Genomic DNA, 24,457 nt, shown 5'->3' with positions numbered 1-24,457 from the left:
CGCTTTGGGCGAGATTGACAGTGTGTTTCTTGACGGCCACGTTGGCAAGATGTCGACTCATATCTAATGGCACTTAGTGCCGGAAAGGACCCCCCACGAGCTTCTTGCCATTACTGGCTGTCTCACCGTCTGATTTGCCCGACATGCACCTCAGTACCTGCTTTTAAATGTTCCCTCACCACTCATTCCCAGTCAATACAGAAGTATAGCAACACTTGCTGCTCGCTCGCATTGGGGATGCTGACTTGGCTCGGCTATTTCATGTTGTGGATGCAAGACGGGACCCCCTGGGTGGGATTCTCTGATCCTGAAGCTAAGTGTTGACGCCGTCATAAACGCCATCAACTCATCCCTTTGTCTCCCAATTCCTCCTTCCCCCTAATCCCCCCTCCCGCGACCCACGCCGCTCCAGCTGCCGATCCCCAGCGTCAGATAGACGGCGCGAGTCTGCGCATGCGCAGTGGGACCGGCGCCAATGCGCGCAGGTGCAGTCGCTCCCTTCTCCGCGCCGGCTCCAACGCAACATGGCGTAGGACTACAGGGGCCGGAGCGGAACAAAAGAGGCCCCAGCCCAAGAGGCCAGCTCGCCGATCGGTGGGCCTCGATCGTGGGCCAGGCCACAGCAGAGTCCCCCCGCCGGGGTTGAACCCCCCCCCCCCCCCCCCCCCCCCCCCCCCCCCCCCCCCCAACCAGGCCGCTCCTAGATGCATCCAAGTTGAGGTCACACCGGCTAAGAGCAGGTGTGAACGGCAACGGTGGGACTCAGCTTTTTTAGCGTGACCGCTCGACCCATCACAGGCCAAGAATCGCCGGGGGGGAGGCCCGTAGAGCAGCCCTGACCGCGATTCACGCTGGTCCCAGTGATTCTCCGGCCCAACACCGGGTCAGAGGACCAGCAGCAGGGTCACCAATACTGCCTGGGAGGCAGCGGCAGCCGCCCTTTCCCCGCTCCCAACAAATGACTGGTTGGCACCTCGCACGCTCCCAACATTCGTGCTTGCTCCTCAGAACCCCCTGGCACCAGCACAACCCGTTAATGGCCAGCTGCAGTGCACACACAGGTCACTTGCTATGAGCCCTCTCTTTTTCCCAGCAGGAGAAGATAGCCCACAATAAGTGGGAAAGGGCGAAGACGGGGGGGGCAGAATCCCAGAGATTCAAGTCCTCTCTCCTTATGAGGAATGGGCCCTGGAGATCCCGGGGTTGCCTGAGGCGAGAGCATTCACTGACAGCGAGGTTGGACTGGACCAGAAAGGTGAGAATCTCCTGCCCCTTCACCCCGTTGACCTGTCTCAAATTATTATTTCATGTCAGACAAAATGATCCTTCCCTCTCACTGACCACATGCCCATTGCCTTGCAGGATCTCCAGCTGATGGGAGTCAGGCCATCCAGAGTACCCTCCGCACTCCCCAAGAGACCACCTTGGAAGACAGCCCTGAGGAGACCACCATCGAGGCGTCACAGCTTTCACCCCCACCTTCCACCAGCACAGCGACACACCCCTCGGTGGGTGACAATAGTGGACAGGCTTCTGGGGCACAATCTGGTGAGCACCACACTGTTGCTGATGCACATCAGGTGGAGGCAGAAGCATCCCAGGGAGTCTGCAGTCGGAGGTCTGAGTCGCAGTCGGATGCGGAGCCTCTGGATAAGGCTTTCCCAGAGCTGATGCAGATGGTAGGACTCAGACAGGAGATTCAGGAGAGAGTGTCAGCGACATTCCAGCAAGTGCATAGCTGATTGGAAGAGTCTGAAAGGCTTTAGGCGCAGGAGATAATGCTGACCATGTGTGGCACCAAGATCAACACTGTTAGGGTGGTGACCACAGTGGAAAGCTCACAGCACGACATCAGCGTCACGAGAGGTGATGCCCAAGCCATGGCTCAGTCTGTGGTGACCATGGCTGAGGTAGAATTGTAAATCACCATAGTCTCCTTGGTGGCAGGGCCCTGGTTGGCCTCCAGTGCTTCCTCCTCCCTGCCAGTGTCCGTAAGGCTCTGGTATTTCCATGGATTGGAGGGGCAGCTGGAATGAGCTTCAGAAGCCTCTGCATCATCTGGCTCTGCCAGTCTTGGTGCCTTCCCATTGCTTTGCGTCCTCAGTGACTGGGCCATGTTCTGGAGTGCCTTGGCAATGCCCATCTACATCTGGAACATGTTCCTCTTCGACTGGGACATGATTTCCAGGCCCTCAGCCTGCCTGCACCACCAGGCCTTGTCCCCCAGGTACATAGGTCTAAGATCAAACACCCTCGATGCAGACCCCGTTCAGAGGGTGGGTGTGAGCGCACTGTCAGCAGAAAGACAGGATTCAGAATTTTGGCGTAAACTGAGGAGCACTAGAGCTAACCTCACAGTGAGTTACTCTCACTCTCCTGCCTGGTATATTGGCCTGAAGAGAGTGCCGACACCGGCACATCACCTTGGGGTGTTTTTACAGACCCTGGGAGGGTGGAACAGTGTAGCTGAGGGGGGGAATGTGTGAGGATCGGGGGACAGGGGAGGAAGGTGGGAAATGGGTGGGAGAGAGGGGAATGGAGTGAGGTGGAAGGAGTAGAATTGGGGGAGGGTGGGAAAGGGAGACTGCGGGTGGGGGGATTAGGGGGAAGGAGGAATTGGGAGACAAAGGGATGAGTTGATGTAAAAAGCCTCGTCCTATGAGAATCGGGTGAGGCTGAGGGCCTCCCTGGTCCTCCAGACCTGTCTGACCCTTGGCGCCACCTGTCCTCCATCTTCCAGCATCTCCTGCGGCTCCTCTCCAGGCTCCTCCTCCAACCCCACCTGGTCCGGCTCCTCCTCCTCAGGTGAGGCTGCATGTCCCTCCTCCCCCAGCATGTCACTCTGTTGCTGTGCCAGGTTGTGGAGGGCACACCAGACCACCACAGAACGGGAGACTCTCTGGCTGTGTACTATAATGCATCAACAGAGAGGCCTGGGCATTGGAACCGCATTTTGAGCAGTCCGTGCACCGTTCAAGTACAGCACAGGTGGAAACATGGACCTTGTTATATCGGGTCTCCGCCTCAGTCTCCAGCCTCCACACTGGCGTAATCAGCCAGGACCTCAGCGGATACCCCTTATCACCAAGAGCCTACTCGTCATCCTAGGGTAGTCCTCGAAGACGGCGGGGATCTCAGAGTGTCCCAGGAGGTAGCTGTCGTACATGCACCCGGGGTAGCATGCACAGATGTGCATGATCCAGAGGCAGTGGTTGCACAGGAGTTGAACATTCAGGGAGTGGAACCCCTTCCTGCCAATGAAAGCCACTCCCTGATGCCCCGGTGCGTGCAAGGCGACATGCGTGTCATCTATTGGCCCCTAGACCTGGGGAGTCCTGGAGGTGGTGGAGGATCCTGAAACCCTGGGACTGGTCCAGCTAAAAAGTTGATATAGTCTGACGCCTAGGCATACAGGGTATCTGTTACCTTACGGATGCACTTGTAAATTAGTTGCATGGAAGTTCAGGACTGCAGTGACCTTCATGGCCACCAGGAGTGGGTGCCCTCCTCCTCCTCCAAGTCTGGGCACAGGTGGCACTGTCTCTATTGAGACAGAGTCTCCTGCGGCACATGTTGTCTGTTATCTCCTGGAAAGACCAACGATGTCTGTACACCTTGCTGGCATCCCTCTCTGGATTCCTCCTTGGCCTGATGGACGGCCGGGTCTTCAGTGTGGGCACTAGCCCCCTGCACATGGAGTACCGCACCCAGTCTGTGTCAACATTGCTGCCATCTTCTCCAGCTTCCGGCCGCCTGGGCTGTCCCCAGCACTGCGGGGGCAGCCTCTTCCGCACCCGACACAATTTTCCATATTTTGGATATCTGTAAGGAATTGGAGAAAGAGACTGACAATCAGTTAGGGCTTGTATCCCAGGACCCTCATATCCCCCAAGCCTCACCCACCCTTACGTATCCCGCCTTCTCTCAGAATGCCATCCACTGAGCCATTGTGCTGGAAAACCTCACTGTGCAAGCTCCCCCCCGCCACATCAGGAGCCCCAAGATGCCAGACCACTGCCAGGGACATTAGGGAGACCGTGCTCAGGTGCCCTCCCCTGATCCACATACTTACACCATGGCCGCGAGGATATCGCCACTGCTGAAACCCAGCTCTTGACTATTTGATTGTTGGCTGCTTCTACGGTGTTGACGCTTCTGGAGATCAGGTAAACTGTGCAGGCTTCAAAGTTTGACTGAAATGTGAAGCAATCGTCATTGTCTTGGATATGGCGCGTGTGCCCATGAGAAGCCACTTGAGTAATATTTTATTGGTAAAAACGATCAGCAGTAACAAAGATTTGAAAATTAACTACATAACATTCCACATATCACACTAACCATTCAACAACAAGGACCCCTCACTGTTCCATATTTGTACTAATACAAAGCTACCAACTCATTTTCACACTAAAAAACAAACACACAATATCATCCCCGCAGGTTCCTCAACAGAAACGGAGGATAAACCTTTGGATGGCTTATCATGTCCAGACCTTTGTCGTAGATATAATCAGTTCATCAATGTGTTAGTTGCTGGTTGTTCCACGTATCAGTGCCACTCTCTGTCCATGAGTTGCAGCTTTGCAGTCCCTCTCCCACATGGCCCAATCTGATCAAATCCTTGCATCCTCAGTACAAACACAAAGATACAACAGTTCATATGTACAAAGAAAACCAAGCACACCATATCACCCCTCGCAGGTCCTCAACAGAATGGAGGATTCTTGCTGTTTGGTCATTTTACAGAGCAGTCTTTGTCTATCAGCCTCCATTGTGCAGGCCTTCCTACACGGCCTAATTTCATTGGAGCCAAAGCTCGGTATACATATGTTCCACTGGCATAAAAGGTGCAGTAAAACAGCCTCGACGTTCGACATGTTTAACCCGCGGAGACATGCTAATTTATATACAGAACACACCACATGTACAATAAAACCCCATGTAATCCACAAAAGCATTCCTTGAACACCTTCATCAAGTTGCACACTTGGATCAATCCAGCCTCTCCCTCCTGCAGCTCCCAGCAGTATACTCAATAGTGGAAAATCGTACCAATGCAGAGCACACCAGAAGAGAGAAAGAGCTCCCCTTCCCCTTCTCCAGCACTGGCAGCAGGTCATCATCCATCCTCCCTTTCCTTACTCCAGGCCACAAAAGCAAAGGCATGGCAGCAAACAAACAGACATTCTCCTGGCAGCTGGAAATGGAAGCAGCTATAAACAGCAAACACTGCTCATTCAGATCAATCTGCCTCTCTCTCTCTTTGTCTCTCTCCCTCCTGCAGCTCCCAGCAGTCAACTCCTCAACAGTGACAAATCGCACTGACACAGAGCACACCAGAAGAGAAAAAAAGCTCCCATTCCCCTTCTCTAGCACAGGCAGCAGGTCATCTTCCCATCCTCCTTTTCCTTACTCTGGCTTACAGAAAAAGTAGGAAATAGCAGCAGCAGCCTCCAGGAATTTGCAGCTACAAGCAGCAGCAAACACAACCTGCACGTTTTATTTACGTCAATATTTTGTTTATTAAATGGTCAACAGTAACAAAGTTACTACATACCATTCCACATATTACCCTAACCATTCAACAACAAGGAAACGTCACCATTCCATATTGGTACCGATACAAAGCTATATCAGCTCATTTTCACACAAAAAAATCCACACAGTATCACCCCTCACAGGTTCCTCAACAGAAACAGGGGATAAGCCTGAGAATGTGTTATCATGTCCCGAACTTTGTCGTAGAAATGATTTGTCCATCAATGTGTTACATGTTACATGTATCAGTGCCATTGTCCACCCAGGAGCCACAGCGGTGCAGGCCCCTCCCACACGGCCCAATCTCACTGGAACCAAATCCTGGCATCCGCATATTCCACTGGCATTCAAGGTGCAGTAGAATATCCTTGACTTCCAGCATGTTTAACCCATGGTGACGTGCCAGTTCAATGCAGCATTCACCACACCACAAAAGCATGAGCAATCTGCAAAAACATTTCTTCAATGGTGTCATCAGGTGGCCCATTTGGATCAATGTTGCGCATCAAGTCCTGCAGCATCCTTTTGGCTCATACCGGATTGCCTTCTGGACTCATACGTCCTCCTGATCTCGGTGTTCCGAATTCAGGTATCTTAGAAAATGTTCTCCTTCTTTCCGGCTACAGAAAAAGAACGAAACAGCAACAGCAGCTTCCAATGCATTTGCAGCCATCAGCAGGAGCAGCAGCAAACACAACCTGCAGCTGTGAAGTGCTCTCACAACTAACAAGGCCAATTCCTTATCAGCAATGGCCTTTGTGATGTTTTCTGTTTTCTTGGTAAGGATGGCTTTGGTGGGCAGTGTTCAACAAAGAACATCAAGCTATGTTGATTAACAAAGCTGATTTATTAACACTACTTGTAACTAGATTCAAACGTCTTCCTAAGTACACTGGTTGCTAAAAAAAAAACTATGCTATAACTCTATTTACAGACCTCCAGAAAACACTACTCTCTCATGCCGAAACACCTTTTCCCCGAATCAAGGGTGTCACGTGATCTACATGACTGTCTTGATCACAAGGGGCTGTTTAGCACAGGGCTAAATCACTGACTTTGAAATCAGACCAAGCAGGCCAGCAGCATGGTTAGATTCCCGTAACAGCCTCCCCGAACAGGCGCTGGAATGTGGCAACTAGAGGCTTTTCACAGTAACTTCATTTGAAGCCTACTCGTGACAATAAGCGATTTTCATTTCATTTCATTTCAATCTGGTGGTGAGATGTACTCACATAAAATTGTTAACCCTTCATCTACCATACAATATCCATATTGTTACATCCCCCTTTCTTTGAATTAGTTTGGAGACTTGTACAAACATATTTACATGGAATGAGCATTGTATGTTCAATACATGGTTGAATGGTTACTGTCTATTTGTCAACAATTTTTCTTTTAAAAGTTCAAATTGAGTCTGTCTGCTTTCTCAATCGTGGACCTTCTCAATCGTGGTGGTTCAAATGATGTTATTGTCTTCTCTGGTGTAACAACATCTCGCTGTTGTGCCATTGTAGTCTTGAGTATCCAGCTCTATGTGTGGAAATACAGGGTGAGCTGTCTTCACTTTGTGAAGCGCTATATGATTCCTTTGTAGGTTTGAATTTTCATCTGTCAGAATGATGTATGAGTGTGGAGCTGCCTGGCGAATCACTCATGCCATGCAAGACCATGCTCCTGTCAGAATCTATACTTGCACATTATCTCCTGGTTCTCACATTGTGAGATCCGTCACTGTCCTGTCATAGTAAAGCTCCTGGTTTTGCTTAATTATCTGTACAGCATTGTCATTATCAGGATCTGCTGTTGATTCATTAGCAGTTGTGCTAGTGAAAATCCAGTTGCTAGTGGTGTCACGCTGTAGCTTAACAAAGCTAAGAATGGATCACTTCTTGACTCCAATGCTTTGTAGAGCAGTTGCTTGGCTATATGCACACCTTTTTCAGGTCTAAAGCTGAGATATATAATTCAAACGGCTGTTTGAAATTTTACCAGTGAACATCAACTTTACCCGATGTCCGGAATTGCTTTGGAGTCTGCAATCCCTCCATCTCACTTTGACTGGGCAGTTTTTTACGAGGTAACTGGCTTACATGAGGTTGTTGCGATTGGAGCCTGGTTGAGTTATTTTTCTTCTTTCCTTGCAAGTTTTTTTTTCGCACAGAGATTTTATTTTGCTCAACCTTTCTATTTTATCTTAGGAAGTTCTCCTGGTGTCATGTTCATATCACTGTTGGTACTATGTGATGTTCTCTGTTTTCTTGGTAAGGATGGCTTTGATGTGTAGTGTTCAACAAAGAACATTAAGCTATGTTGATTAACAAAGCTAATTTATTAAAACCACTTATAACTAGATTCGAACATCTTCCTTAGTACAAATTATGCAAAGTAAACTATGCTAAAACTCTATCTACAGACCTCCAAAATACACGACTACTCTCTCTCACGCCTAAACACCTTCTCCCCAAATCAAGAATGTCACGTGATGTACGTGACTGCTCTTGATCACCATCTGGTGTTGAGATGTATTTACATAAAATTTTTAACCTTTCATCTACCATACAATATCCATATTTACAGCCTTCAGCTGTGAAGCGAAAGGCTGCTCACAGTCAAAGGGAGTTAAAGTGACTTTCAGCACAGAACCAAGAACACGGCTCTGTCATAGGACATACAGGCAGCAGCTGTAATTACCCCTGTTATGGGTATCCATAATATTTAAAGATCATGTGAAGGCCTCAGAGGTGAATGGCCCTGCAAGCACTAACCCTCCCCCACCCCGCACCTCCCCCACCTGGTACAAGGGACACCCCCCGACCTGGAACGCTTTAGCCCCTGACCAAGCCCGACCTCCCTGAGGTGCCCCCCCCCCCCCCCCCCACCCCGCCCCCTCCGGGGAAACCACCCAAGTACCTTTGAGCTGAATGCCGGGAAATGAAAATGGCTACTCACCCCCTCAGTTCCCCCCAGCAGCCATTACGCCAGCTTCACTTTTTTAAAACGGAGTACTAAATGATGCCCAGTGATTTCTCACTGGAAAGCCAGTTAATTCCCGGGAGGCCCTTACATTCGACTCCAATCTTGCTAATAAGATGGGAAGGTTAACGATACGCTCGCTATTTTTGGGTGCCATCTGGACCTCGCCATTGGGAGCAGGCCAGTTAGATAGCAAATTGATCCATGCCCGGCTTGAATATCGATTTTGGCCTTTCCCGCTATTGAACGGGCATACCCAGATCCGCGCTGAATGCAAAACGGTGGTTAAATTGTGCCCTTGGCCATTTTGTGTCCAGTGGCCCACTGGTGATTTTAGTCATATTGCGCATAACTGATGATGTGGGCAAGCAAATCAACTGTTCTCATTATTACTGTGGGCTGGATTTTGGAAGCAGTTTATGGCTGAGATTGGAGGCGGGTGGGCTCGCAATTTTAGCACCGCCAATCATCATGCTGGTTGGGTGCCACGCTCCCGACTCCGAGCCAGGCGGGAGGCCTGGCCGGGGTCAGATCGGCTTAACCAATTGAGGGAAATTAGCGCCAATTATGAGGTCTATTAAAACCCTGTTCCCATGCCAACTGGGATTTCCAGTCAGAAATGCAGACAGGTGACATCAGCCTGGATTATGGCCAGGCAGCAAATCTTCCTTTCCCAGACATGTGCGGCATTGGTGAGTTTTCACTGTCTGATTTGTTAGCCTCTCAATGCCCTAATTGTTCATTCGGTCAAATGGCTGCGACTGGTATGTTCGGGATACCAGGGACGTGCACAGTTTGAATGTCTAGCTTCAGTGCACTCAGGGGTTTGAAGTTTCCTGTTTAAAAGAAGTTACTCGGTTAAAAAGAAATCACCTCTCACCGAGCAGCATGGAAATCACTTGGAAAAAACAAGCAGCCGCTTGGTTCCGAATGTTTGAAAAAGAATTGGGGATGCAGGTGGGGGAAATTTTTGGAGGTCACCACATAGCTTATTTTTATAGAGGTTGAAGAGGGTAGAGTGAGAAAGGAGGCAGGTTGAAAGAATGGGAAAGAGAGAGAGAGACAGGTTGGGAAAATCAGGGAGTGAGAGACAGAGTTGGAGTGTGCTGTGTATTTGGGTATGTGTGCAGGTGTGCAAGAAACTGTGCAGCAAGTAAGTGTGTAAAGATGCCTGAGACTATGCCTGTGAGATTAAGAGCAGGTATGTGTATACGGCAGAATCAGGCTGTTTGAGCATACATTTGTGAATGTTCTGCTAGTTTGTGTGTGAGTATGTGTGTAGATGCAGGTGTGTGAATGGGGCTGCAGTTTGTGGATCTGTTTGTGGGCAGGAGGGTGTAAATTTGTGCATTTGTGACCCAAGGGTTGTATATGCCCCTGGCAAGGCCAACATTTCTTGTTGATTTGGTAATTTGGACATTCTGAATTATCCCTCGGTGTACCCGAACAGGCACCGGAATGTGGCGACTAGGGGCTTTTCACAGGAACTTCATTACTGTGTTAATGGAAGCCTACTTGTGACAATAAACATTATTATATTATATAATTGCTTCTTAACAATCGCAGTCTCTCCAGGGAAGGCAGTGGGGTCATGGTATTGTCACTGGACTAGTAAACCAAAAACCCAGGATAATCCTCTGGGGACCCAGGTTCAAATCCCACCACTGCCAATGGTGAAATTTTAATTCAATTAAAACCTGGAATTAAAAGTTGAATGATGACCATGAAACCATTGTTGATTGCCTAACAACCCATCTGGTGGTTCACTAATGTCCTTTAGGGAAGTAAATCTGCCGCCCTTACCTAGTCTCCATGTGACTTCAGACCCACAGCAATGTGGTTGACTCTTAACTGCCCCCTTAATGGCAATTAGGGATGGACAATAAATGCTGGCACAGACTGCGACTCCCACATCCCATGAACAAATAAAAAAAAAGTCTGCCTAGTGAAAACCTTGGGATCATTAAATCCCTGGGTCAGTTAAAATAATAAAGTTATGCTGTCTGTGTGATATATAATAATTAGCTATTAATTAACATTGAATAGGGGCAGCACGGTGGCCTAGTGGTTAGCACAACCGCCTCACGGCGCTGAGGTCCCAGGTTCGATCCCGGCTCTGGGTCACTGTCCGTGTGGAGTTTGCACATTCTCCCCGTGTCTGCGTGGGTTTCGCCCCCACAACCCAAAAATGTGCAGAGTAGGTGGATTGGCCACGCTAAATTGCCCCTTAATAGAAAAAATAATTGGGTAATTAACATTGAATATAGGCTTCCATTAATTGTATGTAGTTTCCATTTCTCAGATTGAAACCCAGAACATAATTGAAAGTATGAGATTGGAAACATCTCAATTGTATCGGCATTTGTGGGCAGCACGGCAGCACAGGTGGCTAGCACTGTGGCTTCACAGCGCCAGGGTTCCAGGTTCGATTCCCCGCTGGGTCACTGTCTGTGCGGAGTCTGCACGTCCTCCCCGTGTCTGCGTGGGTTTCCTCCGGGTGCTCCGGTTTCCTCCCATAATCCAAAGATGTGCAGGTTAGGTGGATTGGCCATGATAAATTGCCCTTAGTGACCAGAAAGGTTAGGAGGGGGTTATTGGGTTACGGGGATAGGATGGAAGTGAGGGCTTAAGTGGGTCGGTGCAGACTCGATGGGCCGAATGGCCTCCTTCTGCACTGTATGTTCTATCTTCAGTTCCTTTAGATTGGCTGTGATGGTCTCATTGACCCTTAGCCTACTCAATGTGATGGGAGATATTAATGGAATGCCGTGTAACAATGGTGTATGATATGTTAACCCAGTGGGCATATCAGACTATGATACTGGCTACAGCAGGTCAACAGTGTGCATTTTATTGTAATACACACATGAAATGAGTGCCTTACCCTGGTTGTGACACAGATGTACTGAGAGAGGTGGAAGGTTATGAGAGGACGTGGAGCAGTAAATGTGTGTGGGGGGGGCTGGCAGGTGGGAGGGAGGAGGGGGGGTCGGGGGAAGGGCAGTGGTGCTACAAATAGCTGTGGTGAGTAGTTGTACTTTTATATCACCTTTCAAAATATGTCAGCTGCAATTCATTACCTTGGAATACAGTCACTGCTTTTATGGGGAAGTAGGAGACGTACTTCATGGTAAATTCCTATTAAAAAAACATTTTAGATAAATACAGCAGTCTTACAGATTGAAGGAGGAATGTTAGGTCAGAACACCTGGACAACTTGATGCAATATTCCATACACCCGTAAGCACATACTCGCTACATCACATTCACATACTCACTACCTCACACGCACATACTCGCGACCTAACACGCACATATTCGTTACATCACAGGCACATACTCACTACCTCACACACACATACCCGTTACCTCACACGCACATACTCACGACCTCACACACACATACTCCCTACCTCACACGCACACACTCCCTACCTCATATGCACATACTCCCTACCTCACATGCACATACTCGCTATCTCGCACGCACATACTCGCTATCTCGCACGCACATACACGCTATCTCGCACGCACATACTCGCTATCTCGCACGCACATACTCACTAACTCACACACACATACTCGCTACCTCACACGCACATACTCACTACCTCACACGCACATACCCGCTACCTCACAAGCACATACCCGCTACCTCACACGCACATACCCGCTACCTCACACGCACATACTCACTACCTCACACGCACATACCCGCTACCTCACACGCACATACCCGCTACCTCAAACGCACATACTCGCGACCTCACACGCACACACTCCCTACCTCACATGCACATACTCCCTACCTCATATGCACATACTCGCTATCTCGCACGCACATACTCGCTATCTCGCACACACATACTAACTATCTCACACGCACATACTCGCTATCTCGCACGCACATACTCACTACCTCACACGCACATACTCACTACCTCACATGCACATACCCGCTACCTCACACGCACATACTCGTGACCTCACACGCACATACTCGCTACCTCGCACGCACATACTCCCTACCTCACATGCACATACTCGCTATCTCGCACGCACATACTCGCTATCTCGCACGCACATACTCGCTATCTCGCATGCACATACTCGCTATCTCGCACGCACATACTCACTATCTCTCACACACATACTCGCTATCTCGCACGCACATACTCGCTACCTCACACGCACATACTCGCTACCTCACACGCAAACACTCGCTACCTCACACGCATATACGCGCTACCTCACATGCACATACTCGCTACCTCACACGCAAACACTCGCTACCTCACATGCACATACCCGCTACCTCACACGCACATACTCGTGACCTCACACGCACATACTCGCTACCTCACACGCACATACTCCCTACCTCACATGCACATACTCGCTATCTCGCACGCACATACTCGCTATCTCGCACGCACATACTCACTATCTCTCACACACATACTCGCTATCTCGCACGCACATACTCGCTACCTCACACGCACATACTCGCTACCTCACATGCACATACTCGCTACCTCACACGCAAACACTCGCTACCTCACACTCGCATATACACGCTACCTCACACGCACATACTCGCTACATCACACGCAAACACTCGCTACCTCACACGCTAACACTCCATACCTCACATGAACATACTCCCTACCTCACATGCACATACTCGCTATCTCGCACGCACATACTCGCTATCTCGCACGCACATACTCACTAACTGACACACACATACTCGCTATCTCGCAAGCACATACTCGCTATCTCGCACGCACATACTCACTAACTCACACACACATACTCGCTATCTCGCACGCACATACTCGCTACCTCACACGCACATACTCACTACCTCACACGCACATACCCGCTACCTCACACGCACATACTCGCGGCCTCACACGCACATACTCGCGACCTCACACGCACACACTCCCTACCTCACATGCACATAATCCCTACCTCACATGCACATACTCGCTATCTCGCACGCACATACTCGCTATCTCGCACGCACATACTCGCTATCTCGCACGCACATACTCACTATCTCGCACGCACATACTCACTACCTCACACGCACATACCCACTACCTCACACGCACATACTCGCTACCTCACACGGACATACTCGCTACCTCACATGCAAACACTCGCTACCTCACATGCATATACTCGCTACCTCACATGCACATACTCGCTACCTCACACGCAAACACTCGCTACCTCACATGCACATACTTGCTACCTCACACACAAACACTCGCTACCTCACACTCGCATATACACGCTACCTCACACGCACATACTCGCTACATCACACGCAAACACTCGTACCTCACACGCAAACACTCCCTACCTCACATGCACATACTCCTGACCTCACATTCACATACTCGCTATCTCGCACGCACATACTCGCTATCTCGCACGCACATACTCACTAACTCACACACACATACTCGCTATCTCGAACGCACATACTCGCTACCTCACACGCACATACTCACTACCTCACACGCACATACCCGCTACCTCACACGCACATACTCGCGACCTCACACGCACATACTCGCGACCTCACACGCACACACTCCCTAACTCACATGCACATAATCCCTACCTCACATGCACATACTCGCTATCTCGCACGCACATACTCGCTATCTCGCACGCACATACTCGCTATCTCGCACGCACATACTCACTATCTCGCACGCACATACTCACTACCTCACACGCACATACCCGTTACCTCACACGCACATACTCGCGACCTCACACACACATACTCGCTACCTCACACGCACATATTCCCTACCTCACACGCACACACTCCCTACCTCATATGCACATACTCCCTACCTCACATGCACATACTCGCTATCTCGCACGCACATACTCGCTATCTCGCACGCACATACTCGCTATCTCGCACGCACATACTCGCTATCTCGCACGCACATACTCACTAACTCACACACACATACTCGCTACCTCACACGCACATACTCACTACCTCACACGCACATACCCGCTACCTCACACGCACATACCCGCTACCTCACACGCACATACTCACTACCTCACACGCACATACCCGCTACCTCACACGCACATACTCACTACCTCACACGCACAAACCCGCTACCTCACACACACATACCCGCTACCTCAAACGCACATACTCGCGACCTCACACGCACACACTCCCTACCTCACATGCACATACTCCCTACCTCACATGCACATACTCGCTATCTCGCACGCACATACTCGCTATCTCGCACGCACATACTCGCTATCTTGCATGCACATACTCGCTATCCCGCACGCACATACTCACTATCTCTCACACACATACTCGCTATCTCGCACGCACATACTCGCTACCTCACACGCACATACTCACTACCTCACACGCAAACACTCGCTACCTCACACGCATATACTCGCTACCTCACATGCACATACTCGCTACATCACACGCAAACACTCGCTACCTCACACGCAAACACTCCCTACCTCACATGAACATACTCCCTACCTCACATGCACATACTCGCTATCTCGCACGCACATACTCGCTATCTCGCACGCACATACTCACTAACTCACACACACATACTCGCTATCTCGCACGCACATACTCGCTATCTCGCACGCACATACTCACTAACTCACACACACATACTCGCTATCTTGCACGCACATACTCACTATCTCGCACGCACATACTCACCACCTCACACGCACATACCCGTTACCTCACACGCACATACTCGCGACCTCACACACACATACTCGCTACCTCACACGCACATATTCCCTACCTCACACGCACACACTCCCTACCTCATATGCACATACTCCCTACCTCACATGCACATACTCGCTATCTCGCACGCACATACTCGCTATCTCGCACGCACATACTCGCTATCTCGCACGCACATACTCGCTATCTCGCACGCACATACTCACTAACTCACACACACATACTCGCTACCTCACACGCACACACTCACTACCTCACACGCACATACCCGCTACCTCACACGCACATACCCGCTACCTCACACGCACATACTCACTACCTCACACGCACATACCCGCTACCTCACACGCACATACTCCCTACCTCACACGCACAAACCCGCTACCTCACACGCACATACCCGCTACCTCAAACGCACATACTCGCGATCTAACACGCACACACTCCCTACCTCACATGCACATACTCCCTACCTCACATGCACATACTCGCTATCTCGCACGCACATACTCGCTATCTCGCACGCACATACTAACTATCTCACATGCACATACTCGCTATCTCGCACGCACATACTCACTAACTCACACACACATACTCGCTATCTCGCACGCACATACTCGCTACCTCACACGCACATACCCGCTACCTCACACGCACATACTCGCGACCTCACACGCACATACTCGCGACCTCACACGCACACACTCCCTACCTCACATGCACATAATCCCTACCTCACATGCACATACTCGCTATCTCGCACGCACATACTCGCTATCTCGCACGCACATACTCACTATCTCGCACGCACATACTCACTACCTCACACGCACATACTCGTGACCTCACACGCACATATTCCCTACCTCACACGCACACACTCCCTACCTCATATGCACATACTCCCTACCTCACATGCACATACTCGCTATCTCGCACGCACATACTCGCTATCTTGCACGCACATACTCGCTATCTCGCACGCACATACTCGCTATCTCGCACGCACATACTCACTAACTCACACACACATGCTCGCTACCTCACACGCACATACTCACTACCTCACACGCACATACCCGCTACCTCACACGCACATACCCGCTACCTCACACGCACATACCCGCTACCTCACACGCACATACTCACTACCTCACACGCACAAACCCGCTACCTCACACGCACATACCCGCTACCTCAAACGCACATACTCGCGACCTCACACGCACACACTCCCTACCTCACATGCACATACTCCCTACCTCACATGCACATACTCGCTATCTCGCACGCACATACTCGCTATCTCGCACGCACATACTAACTATCTCACATGCACATACTCACTATCTCGCACGCACATACTCACTACCTCACATGCACATACCCGCTACCTCACACGCACATATTCGTGACCTCACGCGCACATACTCGCTACCTCACACGCACATACTCCCTACCTCACATGCACATACTCGCTATCTCGCACGCACATACTCGCTATCTCGCACGCACATACTCGCTATCTCGCATGCACATACTCGCTATCTCGCACGCACATACTCACTATCTCTCACACACATACTCGCTATCTTGCACGCACATACTCGCTACCTCACACGCACATACTCGCTACCTCACACGCAAACACTCGCTACCTCACACGCATATACTCGCTACCTCACATGCACATACTCGCTACCTCACACGCAAACACTCACTACCTCACATGCACATACCCGCTACCTCACATGCACATACTCGTGACCTCACACGCACATACTCGCTACCTCACACGCACATACTCCCTACCTCACATGCACATACTCGCTATCTCGCACGCACATACTTGCTATCTCGCATGCACATACTCGCTATCTCGCACGCATATACTCACTAACTCTCACACACATACTCGCTATCTCGCACTCACATACTCGCTACCTCACACGCACATACTCGCTACCTCACATGCACATACTCGCTACCTCACACGCAAACACTCGCTACCTCACACTCGCATATACACGCTACCTCACACGCACATACTCGCTACATCACACGCAAACACTCGCTACCTCACACGCAAACACTCCCTACCTCACATGAACATACTCCCTACCTCACATGCACATACTCGCTATCTCGCACGCACATACTCGCTATCTCGCACGCACATACTCACTAACTGACACACACATACTCGCTATCTCGCACGCACATACTCGCTATCTCGCACGCACATACTCACTAACTCACACACACATACTCGCTATCTCGCACGCACATACTCGCTACCTCACACGCACATACTCACTACCTCACACGCACATACCCGCTACCTCACACGCACATACTCGCGACCTCACACGCACATACTCGCGACCTCACACGCACACACTCCCTACCTCACATGCACATAATCCCTACCTCACATGCACATACTCGCTATCTCGCACGCACATACTCGCTATCTCGCACGCACATACTCGCTATCTCGCACGCACATACTCACTATCTCGCACGCACATACTCACTCCCTCACACGCACATACTCGTGACCTCACACGCACATACTCGCTACCTCACACGCACATACTCCCTACCTCACACGCACATACTCGCTATCTCGCACGCACATACTCACTATCTCGCACGCACATACTCACTACCTCACACGCACATACCCACTACCTCACACGCACATACTCGTGACCTCACACGCACATACTCGCTACCTCACACGCACATACTCCCTACCTCACACGCACATACTCGCTATCTCGCACGCACATACTCACTATCTCTCACACACATACTCGCTATCTCGCACGCACATATTCCCTATCTCTCACACACATACTCGCACGCACATACTCGCTACCTCACACGGACATACTCGCTACCTCACACGCAAACACTCGCTACCTCACATGCATATACTCGCTACCTCACATGCACATACTCGCTACCTCACACGCAAACACTCGCTACCTCACATGCACATACTTGCTACCTCACACGCAAACACTCGCTACCTCACACTCGCATATACACGCTACCTCACACGCACATACTCGCTACATCACACGCAAACACTCGTACCTCACACGCAAACACTCCCTACCTCACATGCACATACTCCCTACCTCACATGCACATACTCGCTATCTCGCACGGAAATACTCGCTATCTCTCACGCACATACTCACTAACTCACACACACATACTCGCTACCTCACACGCACATACTCACTACCTCACACGCACATACCCGCTACCTCACACGCACATACCCGCTACCTCACACGCACATACTCACTACCTCACACGCACATACCCGCTACCTCACACGCACATACTCACTACCTCACACGCACAAACCTGCTACCTCACACGCACATACCCGCTACCTCAAACGCACATACTCGCGACCTCACACGCACACACTCCCTACCTCACATGCACATACTCCCTACCTCACATGCACATACTCGCTATCTCGCACGCACATACTCGCTATCTCGCACGCACATACTAACTATCTCACATGCACATACTCGCTATCTCGCACGCACATACTCACTACCTCACACGCACATACTCACTACCTCACATGCACATACCCGCTACCTCACACGCACATACTCGTGACCTCACGCGCACATACTCGCTACCTCACACGCACATACTCCCTACCTCACATGCACATACTCGCTATCTCGCACGCACATACTCGCTATCTCGCACGCACATACTCGCTATCTCGCATGCACATACTCGCTATCTCGCACGCACATACTCACTATCTCTCACACACATACTCGCTATCTTGCACGCACATACTCGCTACCTCACACGCACATACTCGCTACCTCACACGCAAACACTCGCTACCTCACACGCATATACTCGCTACCTCACATGCACATACTCGCTACCTCACACGCAAACACTCACTACCTCACATGCACATACCCGCTACCTCACACGCACATACTCGTGACCTCACACGCACATACTCGCTACCTCACACGCACATACTCCCTACCTCACATGCACATACTCGCGACCTCACACGCACACACTCCCTACCTCACATGCACATAATCCCTACCTCACATGCACATACTCGCTATCTCGCACGCACTTACTCGCTATCTCGCACGCACATACTCGCTATCTCGCACGCACATACTCACTATCTCGCACGCACATACTCACTCCCTCACACGCACATACTCGTGACCTCACACGCACATACTCGCTACCTCACACGCACATACTCCCTACCTCACACGCACATACTCGCTATCTCGCACGCACATACTCACTATCTCGCACGCACATACTCACTACCTCACACGCACATACCCACTACCTCACACGCACATACTCGTGACCTCACACGCACATACTCGCTACCTCACACGCACATACTCCCTACCTCACACGCACATACTCGCTATCTCGCACGCACATACTCACTATCTCTCACACACATACTCGCTATCTCGCACGCACATATTCCCTATCTCTCACACACATACTCGCACGCACATACTCGCTACCTCACACGGACATACTCGCTACCTCACACGCAAACACTCGCTACCTCACATGCATATACTCGCTACCTCACATGCACATACTCGCTACCTCACACGCAAACACTCGCTACCTCACATGCACATACTTGCTACCTCACACGCAAACACTCGCTACCTCACACTCGCATATACACGCTACCTCACACGCACATACTCGCTACATCACACGCAAACACTCGTACCTCACACGCAAACACTCCCTACCTCACATGCACATACTCCCTACCTCACATGCACATACTCGCTATCTCGCACGGAAATACTCGCTATCTCTCACGCACATACTCACTAACTCACACACACATACTCGCTACCTCACACGCACATACTCACTACCTCACACGCACATACCCGCTACCTCACACGCACATACCCGCTACCTCACACGCACATACTCACTACCTCACACGCACATACCCGCTACCTCACACGCACATACTCACTACCTCACACGCACAAACCTGCTACCTCACACGCACATACCCGCTACCTCAAACGCACATACTCGCGACCTCACACGCACACACTCCCTACCTCACATGCACATACTCCCTACCTCACATGCACATACTCGCTATCTCGCACGCACATACTCGCTATCTCGCACGCACATACTAACTATCTCACATGCACATACTCGCTATCTCGCACGCACATACTCACTACCTCACACGCACATACTCACTACCTCACATGCACATACCCGCTACCTCACACGCACATACTCGCTACCTCACACGCACATACTCCCTACCTCACATGCACATACTCGCTATCTCGCACGCACATACTCGCTATCTCGCACGCACATACTCGCTATCTCGCATGCACATACTCGCTATCTCGCACGCACATACTCACTATCTCTCACACACATACTCGCTATCTTGCACGCACATACTCGCTACCTCACACGCACATACTCGCTACCTCACACGCAAACACCCGCTACCTCACACGCATATACTCGCTACCTCACATGCACATACTCGCTACCTCACACGCAAACACTCACTACCTCACATGCACATACCCGCTACCTCACACGCACATACTCGTGACCTCACACGCACATACTCGCTACCTCACACGCACATACTCCCTACCTCACATGCACATACTCGCTATCTCGCACGCACATACTCGCTATCTCGCATGCACATACTCGCTATCTCGCACGCATATACTCACTATCTCTCACACACATACTCGCTATCTCGCACGCACATACTCGCTACCTCACACGCACATACTCGCTAGCTCACACGCACATACTCGCTACCTCACACGCAAACACTCGCTACCTCACACTCGCATATACACGCTACCTCACACGCACATACTCGCTACATCACACGCAAACACTCGCTACCTCACACGCAAACACTCCCTACCTCACATGAACATACTCCCTACCTCACATGCACATACTCGCTATCTCGCACGCACATACTCGCTATCTCGCACGCACATACTCACTAACTGACACACACATACTCGCTATCTCGCACGCACATACTCGCTATCTCGCACGCACATACTCACTAACTCACACACACATACTTGCTATCTCGCACGCACATACTCGCTACCTCACACGCACATACTCACTACCTCACACGCACATACCCGCTACCTCACACGCACATACTCGCGACCTCACACGCACATACTCGCGACCTCACACGCACACACTCCCTACCTCACATGCACATAATCCCTACCTCACATGCACATACTCGCTATCTCGCACGCACATACTCGCTATCTCGCACGCACATACTTGCTATCTCGCACGCACATACTCCCTACCTCACACGCACATACTCGCTATCTCGCACGCACATACTCACTATCTCGCACGCACATACTCACTACCTCACACGCACATACTCCCTACCTCACACGCACATACTCGCTATCTCGCACGCACATACTCACTATCTCGCACGCACATACTCACTACCTCACACGCACATACCCTCTACCTCACACGCACATACTCGTGACCTCACACGCACATACTCGCTACCTCACATGCACATACTCGCTATCTCGCACGCACCTACTCACTATCTCTCACACACATACTCGCTATCTCGCACGCACATATTCCCTATCTCTCACACACATACTCGCACGCACATACTCGCTACCTCACACGGACATACTCGCTACCTCACACGCAAACACTCGCTACCTCACATGCATATACTCGCTACCTCACATGCACATACTCGCTACCTCACACGCAAACACTCGCTACCTCACATGCACATACTTGCTACCTCACACGCAAACACTCGCTACCTCACACTCGCATATACACGCTACCTCACACGCACATACTCGCTACATCACACGCAAACACTCGTACCTCACACGCAAACACTCCCTACCTCACATGCACATACTCCCTACCTCACATGCACATACTCACTAACTCACACACACATACTCGCTATCTCGCACGCACATACTCGCTACCTCACACGCACATACTCACTACCTCACACGCACATACCCGCTACCTCACACGCACATACTCGCGACCTCACACGCACATACTCGCGACCTCACACGCACACACTCCCTAACTCACATGCACATAATCCCTACCTCACATGCACATACTCGCTATCTCATACGCACATACTCGCTATCTCGCACGCACATACTCGCTATCTCGCACGCACATACTCACTATCTCGCACGCACATACTCACTACCTCACACGCACATACCCACTACCTCACACGCACATACTCGTGACCTCACACGCACATAATCGCTACCTCACACGCACATACTCCCTACCTCACACGCACATACTCGCTATCTCGCACGCACATACTCACTATCTCTCACACACATACTCGCTATCTCGCACGCACATACTCACTACCTCACACGGACATACTCGCTACCTCACACGCAAACACTCGCTACCTCACATGCATATACTCGCTACCTCACATGCACATACTCGCTACCTCACACGCAAACACTCGCTACCTCACACGCACATACTCGCTACCTCACACGCAAACACTCGCTACCTCACACTCGCATATACACGCTACCTCACACGCACATACTCGCTACATCACACGCAAACACTCGCTACCTCACACGCAAACACTCGCTACCTCACACGCACATACTCGCTACCTCACATGCATACACTCGCTACCTCACACAAGCATACTCTCTGTCTCACACACGCATACTCGCTGCCTCACATGTGCACATGCTCGCTACCTCACACGTGCACATACTCGCTACCTCACACACACAGGGCTGGATTCTCTGATCGTCAATGCCGAAATTGTGTTCGGCGATCAGCCGGAGAATCCCATTTTTATGCTAGAATTGGGGGTGGCGCCGTTTTTCCGATGCTTCGCCCCCTCAAAAATGGCGTACTCGAGGAGTATGCCGCACGCCGTCGAGACGGCCTCAGGACGTCACCCGAGGCCCTCCCCCGATGCTCTGCCCCTGATGGGCCAAGTCCCCGACGCCGTGGGACATGTAACCTCACAATTAACGGGGACCTAGCGTGGCAGCTGCAGACTGTGTCCAGCGCTGCTAGTCGGGAGGGAGTCGTTCCACTAGCAGGGAGGTCTTTGGCGGGGGGCTGTGGGGGACTGGTGGGGCATGGTCCGAGGTTGGCGATGGGGGTTACAGGGGAGTAGATTTTGGCAGGCCGGGTCCGCGCGTGGCAGGCGACATGCTGTATGGAGCGGCCACTGCAGGCCGCCGCACTGCACAAGTGCGGCCAAGGACCTGGCCATTTTGCGCCCGTATCCGCAGGCAAAGCTGGGGACTTTACACAGCATGGCTGCTGGCCCCACCGGGTGGAGGATCGGTGTGGGGGGGGGGAGGGGGGGCGACGCCAACCTTTTGGTCGTAAGGCCAAACAGATCCTGTGGACATAGATGCAGATTTGGTCAATCCAGCCCATATACTCATTTTCTCACACACAAATACACAAGAATTCACGCACAAATACTCTTTGGGCTGGAATCTCCGAATTTGAGGCTATGTCCAGAAGAAGTGTCTGGTTTTATGACAAAAAAAAATTGGCAAGACCCCAACACTGATCCTCTGATCGGTGAGGGGGCTAGCAGCTGCGCCATGTTAAATGCATGGCCTTCCCGATACAAGCCTGGAGAATTGCTGGGCCAGTGTTGCACATGCGCACGGCGACAACCTGCAGCACTCGCGCCGTGCAACATGGTGCTGACCATGTACGGACCTGACCTGCCAGATAGTGCCCCCCTGGACACCCCCTGGCCATCCCCCACCAGACCCCTCAACCCTTGCAGAAGCCCCCCCCCACCCCCCGACCAGCAGCACGGCTGCCCCCCAGCCCTCCCCGCTGACTTTGGCGGCGCTGGACACAATCCGCAGCCGCCACATCGGGTTCATGAAAACTGAGAGCACATGTGTCCCCTGCCGGCAGAAACTCAGCCCATCGGGGTGAAGCATTGGGGGAGGTCCTTCAGGTGACATCCTGAGGCTGTCCCAATGGTGTGCGACG

The 24,457-nt window shown here is 51.1% G+C and overlaps 1 protein-coding gene across 5 annotated transcripts in view; it reads left to right on the top strand.

The window, feature by feature from the left end:
* LOC119965900 (catenin delta-2-like) overlaps positions 1-24,457 on the top strand; it is a 1,408,928-nt gene that overhangs the window by 441,281 nt on the left and 943,190 nt on the right. The window lies entirely within an intron of this gene.

Source organism: Scyliorhinus canicula, chromosome 5 (genome assembly GCF_902713615.1).
Source record: "Scyliorhinus canicula chromosome 5, sScyCan1.1, whole genome shotgun sequence".
Lineage (NCBI taxonomy): Eukaryota > Metazoa > Chordata > Chondrichthyes > Carcharhiniformes > Scyliorhinidae > Scyliorhinus > Scyliorhinus canicula.
This window is presented reverse-complemented; position numbering and strand designations above follow the sequence as displayed.